Genomic DNA, 11,327 nt, shown 5'->3' with positions numbered 1-11,327 from the left:
GAAAACGATATATGTCACTATCGTTTCACTGTTGTGTAAATCACCAACAATCATAAACATCATGATTTGCATTGATGGAAAACGCCTCTAATCACTCCGAACCTGTATTTTTGTCGAATCATTTCAAGATCATGGAAAAGGAAATTTCTAAGTTTTTTATGTATTTAAAATGTCGATCATCACCCCCAAGAAGTTGTGCTGAGGATTAAACTTAATCGTAGCTATATCTGGTTCTTAACTAATCATCACAAACTCAAGGTACTATTAGCATGATAGCCCAAAAACTGCGAGTAACGTAAAACCCTTGAATTTTTTATTTATTTTTTTGGAATTTTTTTTTTATAAAAATAAATGAAAATAAACTAAAATATTCTAAAAATAAAAGAAGTAGCTGATTCTGCTTCTGAATGTGAATATATAAAATATATTATTGAACTCTTATTCGTCTCTTTGTTTATTAGTAGTGTCTGTGCATCTGTCACCACCAATAAAACCAAAAGAATAAAAACAAATGAAAAATCAAAGATTCATCTTTATATTCATCTTTTCTCCTAAAAACAAAAGAGATACAATTATATAAACACAATGGGTCCAATTGGTAACCAAATTTAATGGAATAAAAAATTAAATAACCTTAAAAACGAAATTAAAATCATAATGAAAACATACATGAAAATGAAAATTAAGTTGAAGTTGAAGTTGTAATATGTTTTGCAATTTATCATATTTTTGTGAATCAATTACTTTAGAAGATATAGGGACGGATCCAAAAATTTTTGGATATGGTGACACCGTATAAAACGGTTGCACCTTTTATAATAAAACGGTTGGACATTTTACGAACCTAATTTTTTTTATCTTACCACAGAGGAACAATACGGTGGCATGTGTCACCTAACCACCCCTCTAGGTCCGTCTATGGATCTCTGGCTCCAACAAAACAATTCCAACAATCTTGATAAAAATATTATTTGGGTTTTGTTTGTTAGTCAAAACAAGGATATTTTTGATTTTGTTCATGCGATGTAAGGTTGGAGGACTAACTTGTTAATGTAGAGAAATGTAAGGGTCATTTTGTAAAATTTTCCAAAAGATAGTTGAAACCCTAAATGTGATTTTATTTTTACTGTTCATTTATAAATAAGATTTGACTGTTTTTTATGCATAAGTTATATTCGTTCATAAAAATAAGAGCAAAGTTTATTTTGTTGTCTTTGTGATTGCTACTTGTTATTAACTCGTCTTATTTTAAAATAATTACATTTTTCATCATTACTGTTGTCATTTTGTTTCCGATTTAATAGCTTTGACCAACTCTTGTTAACACAATTCGTTAATTCAATGATATTTTAATCGTTCTATCAATTCTTTAGTTTTCTATTAAAAATAAAACGAAAATACTATTAATATATTATAATTTATTATTATTAAACAAAAGGACCACCCAACCAGTGTCAAGGATGTAGCCATAAAGTTTATCTAGGAGGAGCCTAAAAACAGATGTTGAAAAGACCTTTTTAAGAGATAAGTTTTTTTTATAAATACTTGTATATTGAGCTTCAATTGGTCATTCCTGGTAGAAAGAGCCCCGGTCAAAATTTGGATGTATTTCTCAGGCCGCTAATAGATGATCTAAAAATGTTGTATACGGAGGGTGTTTGATCTTACGTATGATGCGTATCTTAAGAATAATTTCGAGATAAGGGTTATACTACTATGGACCGTTAGCGACTTCCCGTCTTATGTAATGTTGTCGGGTTGTAGAACGCATGGCAAGTTAGCCTGCTCATATTGCATGGGGGAGATGGTTACCTAGAACACACCTTTTCCGTTGTGATTGAAAAGGATTTATGGCAGGTAATAGGGTGTTAACTGGTCCACCATCGGAGGTAACCGGTGAAGAGATCTGGGAGTTCGTTCGTCACCTTCCAACTGTTTATGAGGGTGTCCCGTATAGTTCAAAAAATAGAAAAATTAGCGGGTTCGAAACCAATCATAATTGGGTAAAGAGAAGCATCTTTTGGGAGTTGCTATATTGGAAGACGTTATTGATCCGACACAACCTCGCTGTCATGCATATTGAGAAGAACGGTTTTGAGAATCTCTTTAACACCGTCATGGATACGTCACAAACTAAAGACAATGTAAAGGCGATGAGAGATGCAGAGATTCGTTGCGATCGACGGAATTTGCACATTGCCATGTCAGGCAACAAAGTAGTGAAACCAAAGTCATCGTACAGTTTGAGCAAACAAGAAGTAAAACAAGTGTGTACATGGTTGAAGAAGTTGAAGTTTCCAGACGGGTAAGTTTCGAGCATAGGGAGTTGTGTGAACCTAGAAAATTCTAGTTTTTATAGCTTCAAGAGTCATGATTGTCATGTGTTTATGCAACGATTGCTTCCTATTGCTTTATGAGGGATGATACCAACTTCGATATGGGATGCAATAACGGAGTTGTGCACATTTTTTCGTGTGATATGTTTAAGGGTGTTACACATAGATGACTTGGTTCCATTGCAAACAAGTATTGTTCAAACAATTTGCAAGTTGGAAAAGGTCTTTCCGCCCGGATTCTTTGATTCAATGGAACACCTCGTGATACATTTGACACGTGAAGTTATAAATGGTGGTCCGGTCCAATATAAGTGGATGTATCTCTATGAGAGGTGAGTTCCTAATTTTATTGAAATCTAGGACAATATATTCATATAAAACACTCTTTTTGTCCCTAACATGTATTTCATCTCTTTAGAAAGCTTGAGTCGTTAAAGAGAATGGTTCGAAACAAAGCAAGGGTTGAGGGCTCTATCGTTGAGTCATACCATGTAAATGAAATTTCTACCTATCGATCCCTCTATTTTGATCCAACAATAGAAACAAAACATAATCGTGAGTCAATGAACTTTGCCCCGAATATCCCTAGTTGTTCGGAGACCGACGATTAATTAAGCATATTCAAGGTTCCATCTTGTCCACTATTCGCGAATGGTGGAAAACAGATAATCTTAAATGAACATGACTTGGAGACTATCCATAGATATGTCTTGTTCAACTGTGTAGAAGTTCAACCTTTCCAGTCCACCTTTGATGAAAAGATTCGACAAATAGAACCGAATATTGATGATGTGGAACTTGATAGAATTCGGGAGGAGAGGTTTGCTGACTGGTTTTCGCACCACAGGAGTATATATATAATGGTCATTGGTATTAAAATACAGAATGCAATGACGTACGTTATGTGTTTTTTACGTGTGACCTTTTATAGGTCATGTTCGAGTTAAACGATTCAAATGAACAATTAAAATCCCTAGCACGCAGACCAGGCCGTTATGCCACCACACATCAGGGATACTTTGTGAATGCTTACAAGTTCCATACGGTGACCCATGGATCCGGTCGAGTTACCCATAATAGTGGTATATGTGTAAGGGGGCCTGCTATGACGAGTGTGAGTCTGACTTCTATGGAATGTTAGATGAAGTTATAGAGGTGAAGTATTATGGCTCAGTGCGATAAGTGGTTGTCATGTTCAAATGCACTTGGTTTGATACTGCCTCGGGGGTTAGAGTTGACCCTAAACACAATTTGGTAGATATCAAATATAAGTCTAGACTTGGATCCAACAACCCGTCCGTTCTAGCATCACAGGTAGAACAAGTCTATTATACTTCATATCCTTCGATAACAAAGGATTTGAAAGATTAGTGGGAAGTTGTCAAAGACAAAGACTCGTGGCATATATAAAGTATCCGATATGATTAACGATGTTGAAAACAATGACCATGTGGATGGAGAACAATTTTTTCAAGTCAATAAAAGGGTAATTCATACAACGTTCTCATTGAGAAATGAGCTTGATGATGTTCGTCTTGCCACAAGGGAGGTAAACGTACTTCATAATATAAATGAAGATGAAGGTGGCAACAAATCAAACGAAGATAGTGAAGATGAACCAGAATTTGAAGACATAGATGATGATTCAAATGATGAAGATGAACCGATGTTATCAGATCATTCTTCTGATGAGTAACTTGTCTTCTGTATGCTTATTTCACAATTGTACTTATATAATCGCGATTTTTCATTATCTTTTTTCATGATATAATCTAATGTTTGTTTTTCCAGGAGATGTCAGGCCAATAGTGCGATAAAGGCCGTCATGGGAGTCGCGACAGCCCCATGTCTAGTAGGGGCAGCAACTATGCCCTCGCCGATGACATTGTTGAGTTTACGGATACCGCCTTCTGCGGTTTAGATGAACAAGAGGTGGCCATGGAGCCCCCCCCAGCTTCGACAGGTTCGGGGTTGGGGAGAGGCCCCAACACAGGGATGTCGACACCGAGTCATCCGAGCCAGCGAAGACATATTTCTTTGTTAGGCCATGGGTAAGTAGATGTGGTATAAGACTTTGTATTACATAATAAAATGATATGAATATCTTTTGTGTTGTAAATGTTTTTTTAATTATACAATTTTAAAGATGCCCATGTTATTAGAGAGATGACGACTATATTCAGGTCTTCCTTTGCTGGTCCGTGGCATAGATGCAAGGAAGTACCTCAGGAAGCACGCGACTTGATGTTCTAGCGCTTTAGGGTTGGTATATCATTTTAATGTAATTATACATATAAGGTTATTGTTTGTACATTTATACAAATATTGTGTATGTAGGCTAAGTTCCAGTGGGAACCAGAACTGGATGACATGGTTCATGATTTATGGACCAAAGCCATGCACAATAGGTACTCCGATTGGATGAGCGGAGCACATGACTGGGCCGGGGCACAGGCCTATCCTGGTGATCAGCAATGGGACGGTGAGGACTTCTCACGGATTAGATTACACCGTCCTGTATGGATACTAGACAGGTTTTGGCTTCAGATGATTGACCAGGTATGTATCTCTATTGTGAGCTTTTCGAATTGTCATGTGTTTTGTACCACCTTATATATGTGCTATGTTTTTAACAGGTTTGGGATACCGAGGCGTGGAAAAGGAAATTGAGGATCAATAGGGCTAATCGGAACATACAGTTTGAGAGGGTGTCATCCTGACACATTGGGGGATCGATCAGTACTACACAACATCGAGACATGATGGTGAGTATATAATATTTTTTGAAAATGTAATTCATTCTTTATGTTTACTAACAACTTAACCTAATTGTCTAATATAGGGAAAAGTAATCGGTCGTGAGCCGACTACTACTAAGGTGTTTGAGCGCACTCACTGTACGAACCGAAAGTTCGATCAAGGTTCGTCCGACCCGCCTACCGATCCTCCTCAGTTCAGTTACCCCAAAGCTGCTAGGTATCATGTAAGTTTTCTAAAACCATTACTTTGGTCAATAAATACGTTTGGTAGGTTTAAGGTAATATATTTTAATAAACATAGTGATTATATTAGTTGGGACTGTCATTGTTGGGAAGACGTTATGCTAAGCAGATAGGTTGAGAATATGACTACCATTGGTATTATTAGAATGCTTTAATTGTTAAAAACAACCATTGGTTATGTTTGATTTATAGCCGTTATGCTGCTGAAATTTCTACATACATAACCTCACTCGTTTTTGTTTTGGTGAACCATAGGAGCGATTTCAATTGCTTAGGCATCTCTTTGGGAGCCCTCCCCCTGATGAGGCATCTCTTTGGAAGCAAAGTGTCGGAGGATGGAGGAAAGACCGCATCTTTGGTTTTGGGACCACCCAGGATCCCTCTTATGCTATGACGGGTAGATATAGCAGTAGCGAGTCATCATATGAGTCAAGAGCGGAGGTATGTTGGTTATATTGTTATAAACTTTCTTATTACTAAAATTGTGAACAAATTACTAATTTTCTAGAATATTGAATATTTACAGGTAACAGAGTTGAGAGAGAAGTTGGCAAGGGTAGAGGAGGAGGCACAGCTGCGGGAGGAACGCCATCTGGCCGAGATGGAGGACGAACGAAAGAAGAGTGCAGATTTGGAGGCCGAATAGGCTAGACAAGCTGCTGCATTAGCCCAACAGGCCGCCTTATCGGAGCATTTTGCTACGTTTATGCGGCAGTCAGGATATGTTTTTCCACCTCCCGGTAGTTAGATTGTATGTATTTGAAGATTAAATTGTATGAATTGGATATTTAAATCGTATGAATTGGTTAGTTTTAATTTGTTCACAGTTTTGGTTTTTATCTTATTTTCAGATTTTGTATAAATAAATACAGGAATTATGTAATTTCAAAAAAATTATTTTTTAGATTAATACAAATCAGCGACGGATTAGCGAGGGAAAATTCATCGCTGAAAGTCTTTGAAAATTCCCTCGCTGATCCATCACTGAAAGATCCCTCGCAAATCCGTCATTGAAAGTTCCCTCGCTGATCCGTCGCTGAAAGATCCCTCGCAGATCCGTCGCTGAAAGTTCTCTCGTTGATCTGTCGCTGAAAGATCCCTCACAGGTCCGTCGCTGAAAGTCTCCCTCGTAAATCTGTCGCTGATATCCCTCCCTGATAGCATTACCAACGAGCATTTGACCGATGGAGTATCAGCAACGGAGCGACGGATTTACGATAGAATTTTCCCTCGCTGATACTCTGCATTTTTGTAGTGCTTGTATTTCGAGAAGTAATTCGCCATAAATACACATAGCAAAATATTCAGTCAAACGGTCATGGAAAAATTGTTTGAAGGATAGAAATCTCTAGCTTGTCTTGAAATAGTTAGTGGTTTTATGTTGTCGATAGAATTGTTTCAACATATATTAAAAAAAATGATCAAGTCTAACGATGAGAGACTAGCGTTCATCCTCCAATAGAGGCTAGACGAGCATCATCTGTATAAATATCCATCCTACTGCCAGTCTTCAACCATTCCACCACCTCCGTCATGCTAGGCCTATTCTCTAGATTACTATCAGTACATACCATGGCTATCTTCACCATCCTCTTTAGTTCATCCCGATCAAATTCACCTTTCAGTCAGGAGTCAGCCAGCTGATCGTACGCATCATGCTCTACCAATGGAGTTGCCCATTCTACGAGGTGAAGGTTAAAACCTTCAGGGAGCTTCTCTAATGGTTTTTTGGCACTTAAGATCTCAAGTAGTAATAATCCAAAGCTATAAACATCACTTCTTCTTGAGACCTTTCCCCACATGGCGTAGTCAGGTGCAAGGTACCCTAGGCTTCCCTTCACTCTTGTGCTCATATGAGTCACCCCATCTGGTACTAGTTTCGCCATCATGAAATCTGCAACTTTTGCTAGATATTCTGAATCTAAAAGTACGTTATTTGCATTTATGTCTCTGCTGGATTATCTTAATTAGTTTAGACCTGTGCAAGTCATGGTTCACTGATTAGAGACATTACGATTTATAAAAGGATCTTACGCTAACCCCTCGGCCGAACCAATGGCTATGTTCATTCGTTGTGGCCAATCTAAGAGACAGTTGGCTGCGAGTTGGCCATGGAGGTGAGTTAACAAGCTGTGATTATGCATATAGTCATAGACTATAATCCTTTGGTCTCCCCAAGCATGGAATCCTCTTATCTCCAACAAATTCTTGTGTCTATCTCTCCCAAGAATCCCTACGTCTAGAGCAGATTCCATTTATGCTTTCGAGCATATGGACTTTAATGGTTTCACAGCCAACTGCAAGACCATTGGATAAAATAAATAAAACTATAGGACTTATCAATGTAAAATCATCTATAAACTACTTCACAAAATCAAGATATTTAAGAAGGGATAACTAATGGATTACCTTGGTGCCTTTACTTGTTCGATCCCGATAGACGCTTCCAAAACCCTCCTTCGCCTATCTTGTTATCGTTAAGGAATTGTTGGTCATGTCTGCAAGTTCTTTGAGGGTGTAGTGCATATTCCTATTCTTTTAAGGCGAGCATATGATTGACAAGAAATTGCAATCACATAACTGTATTGATACAACATATAAAATTGTTGGATCGCCCCAAAAGACGAAAAAGAAAACAAAGCATACCGTTTGAAGAGAGGTAGCAGATATACCTGATAATTGGTTCTTGATCTTTATGGCCAAAACAGTTCTTCAACATGCTTTTCATTGTCATGTGAAAATGGTGATGGATGTTAAAAATTCTGGTTTTCGATTGCTTGGATTCCGTTGAAAGTCGTGTATCACTTTCAGATTGAAGTATTTCGATGGTACAATCGAAATTTCAATACGATAGAATTCAGTGGTTTTCCCGAACAGAGAGTTTTCGTGTTATGAAATCTGTGTCAAAAATCAAATGACCAAATCGTAGCTTTTAATTTCCCTCAAAACGTCGAAAACTGTCATATGGCAATTAAAAAAACCGGGTTTTCAAAAGAGAGTTAAAATCGGGGTTAAAATTTCAAATTCGGATTTTCGACCCCAACCAAGGGCTGCCGCCCCTTGGACCCTGCCACCGCCACCGATGGTGAAACTTTCCAGTGATCACCACGCTTCTGGAGAGACGAAAACCGTACCTAGAAAATAGAAAATAGGGAACGGGTGGAAACAACAAGAGATGTTTAAGTGTCACATACCCTGTTTTGTTTTGAGCAAGGAATTATTATTGCAACAAAATCAAATTTATATCACATTAAAAATGTTTTAAGAAACGATTTTGTTAAATTTATAAGAGCAACTAATTATGCATTAAATGTAAAAACCTGTAATAAGTTTATATATAATGTTTTTTCTACGTCTTAACAAGTTTTTTTTTAATACCCACTCTTAAAAAAACAAGTTTTTAGGACATTTTTGAAATAAAATGTCTTATACATTTTTTTATCTGACTTTATGCGAAAAATGTCTATAAAAACAAGTGTCATAAAAATATAAGTTCACAGGACACTTCAGAAAAGAGAAGTGTCATGTAAAAAAACTAATATAACACTTTATTTTAAAGGTGTCGTAAACAAGGGGAAAATGTAACAGAAAGTAAGATGACTTATAGAGAAAACCAAATAATACGCTACGGAAATTGTCCCTAAAACTTTTAGAAAAGCTTCTTACATAAAGTGTCTCTATAAGTCGAATTAGAAGCTTTAGATACGGTTTTTTAATCGTATTAGAGAACAAACGAAGAGTCCTATATGAGTGTCTTGTTCTATACGAGTGTTTTACGAATTCTCTTCGATTTTTTTAACAATCGAAACAATCAAACATTTGAGTTAGATGGATTTCTCTTTGATTTCGAGCTTCAATTTCGTATTCCCATCAACTTCGAGGATTCATTGAACTACAGTAGGACACTAAAGCTTGCTGGAGCTGGACCTGGACCTGGTGGTGGTTTTTGGTTGCTTGTTGTACAGCAAACACATAGTTATTGTGTGTGAATCGAAGGTCACCTTCTCCAAACGGAGGTCTGGATTGTTGAAGATAGCTCACGAGATCTCTAGATTATGTGATGTAGATGTTGCATTAATAGCCTTCTCTACCAAATGAAAGCTCTGTAAGTGCAACTACGCTCACTATAACAAAATCGGGTTTATAGGACACTCTCAAATTCTAAGTGTTCTAATAGACCTCTTTATAGGACTTAGTTTATAGGACAAATAAAATAAAGCATTCTATCTAAAGGTGTTGTAATAAGTTTATATGACATTTTTTGACGTCATAATAAGTTTTTTAGGACACTTTTAATACAAAGCGTCTCATTAACAACTTTATAGGACACTATTTGAAAAACTGTCCTATAACAACAAATGTTCTATAAAAAATTGAGTTTATAGGACACTTTCTTAAAAGTGTCATATAAAGTTGCTAATGCGACACTGTGTATTAAAAATGTCCTTTGTTAAGACGCCCAAAAGCGTTATGTAAACTTATTACAACACCTTTAGATACTTTATATTTTGATCCTATAAATTAAGTCCTATAAAGCGGTCTATCAGATATTGGGGTTCTATAGGTGGAATTTAAAGTATGTGTCGATGAGTCGTATACTTTATAGACTGAATTAGGGTAAAGAGGGTATCTGTGGGCTGAATGATTCATGATGCCTTTGTTATCTTTGACTTTATGGAGTATTGAGAAATGGGTTTTCAACCTCTCAACATGGATTCCTCTTGCAGTTGCTGTGTGGGCAACCATTCAGGTTTGTTGTTTGATCCACTAATTTCGTTTAATTCATGTGTGAATATAGTATTATTTTCTTTCTTTCTTTTTTCATTTTTTATTGCATAAGTTTGATTACTGAGAGTAATCATGAGTGTGAAATAACTTCATTGTTGATTAACAGACACAAATTCACCATCACAGTGTCTGTTCTTGACAGCTTTCTGTCGAGTATCACCAGAAGATGAATCCATGGAATTGTAGAGCAAGAAAGGAACAAGTGTGTGTTGGATGAAACTAACAGTAAAACTATATTATTTACTGCAGAAGATTGATTATCTACAGACAACATATACGTGTGTGTGTATATATATATATATATATATAGGTATCCAACCGGTTCTTTGAACCAACACAATGGTTCGATTTTAATGGTCGGATATTCGGTTACGGCCTATAACTACCGATGGTGATGCGTCACGATGACACAATTATTAAATTTACACATAATACTACTAACTAAATAATATGTCTAATATTTTACAAATGACAAATGATATTTATTTTCTAACATTCATTTCCTGATAATTTTCTCTCTTAATGGACGTGAAAAGAACACAAATTCTACAAATCACTTACACATACAACAGGTTTCATAATCCCTAAAGGGATGATCAACTGTGAGTTGAGTTCCCATGTTACAGCTTCTTCCACTTCTCAAAACTCAAAATATATATATATATATATATATATATATATTATTTGTTTGTAGTTTGCTTAGTAAAGAAAATGGAACTTCGGGTTGTTTGTTTACCTCTCAATAGTTCCATTAAGAGGCAACATCTAAATCGTTAAGAGGTTAATCTTGTTTGGCAAAAAAAAATCTGTCTTTTAATGGTTCTAAGACCCTCTGAATGATTTTGTATTATGGATCTCCCTTAACCATTAAGAGCGCTAATTTCATTGTACACAGTTACCAAACAATTATATATTTTTTTGCACTATATCATGAGAGTCTCTTAATCATTCTGTACCAAACCATTCAGCAATTTCCGATCAACCCCTTCTTTTAGTTGATTGATTTAGCAAATTCTAAAATTGGAGTTTGGTTTCTGGGTTTTGTTATATAGTAGTTAATGCCAAAGATTAGACAAATGATATTGAATCACAAAGTGCAGGATTGATACTTTCTTCCATGGTTATGGGTTCTTTTATAGGGTGTTTGGGATTGCTTATGTGAAACAATTTATTTTTTTCTACAAAAGTGTTTATCAACTTA

The 11,327-nt window shown here is 36.2% G+C and overlaps 1 pseudogene; it reads right to left on the bottom strand.

The window, feature by feature from the left end:
- Window positions 1-6,786: 6,786 nt before the first annotated feature.
- LOC112508662 lies at window positions 6,787-10,084 on the bottom strand (annotated as a pseudogene).
- Window positions 10,085-11,327: the final 1,243 nt, after the last annotated feature.

Source organism: Cynara cardunculus (assembly GCF_001531365.2).
Source record: "Cynara cardunculus var. scolymus isolate 2C chromosome LG 3, CcrdV1, whole genome shotgun sequence".
Classification (NCBI taxonomy): domain Eukaryota; kingdom Viridiplantae; phylum Streptophyta; class Magnoliopsida; order Asterales; family Asteraceae; genus Cynara; species Cynara cardunculus.
The sequence above is the reverse complement of the archived record's forward strand: the minus strand, read 5'-3'. Positions and strand labels throughout refer to the sequence as shown.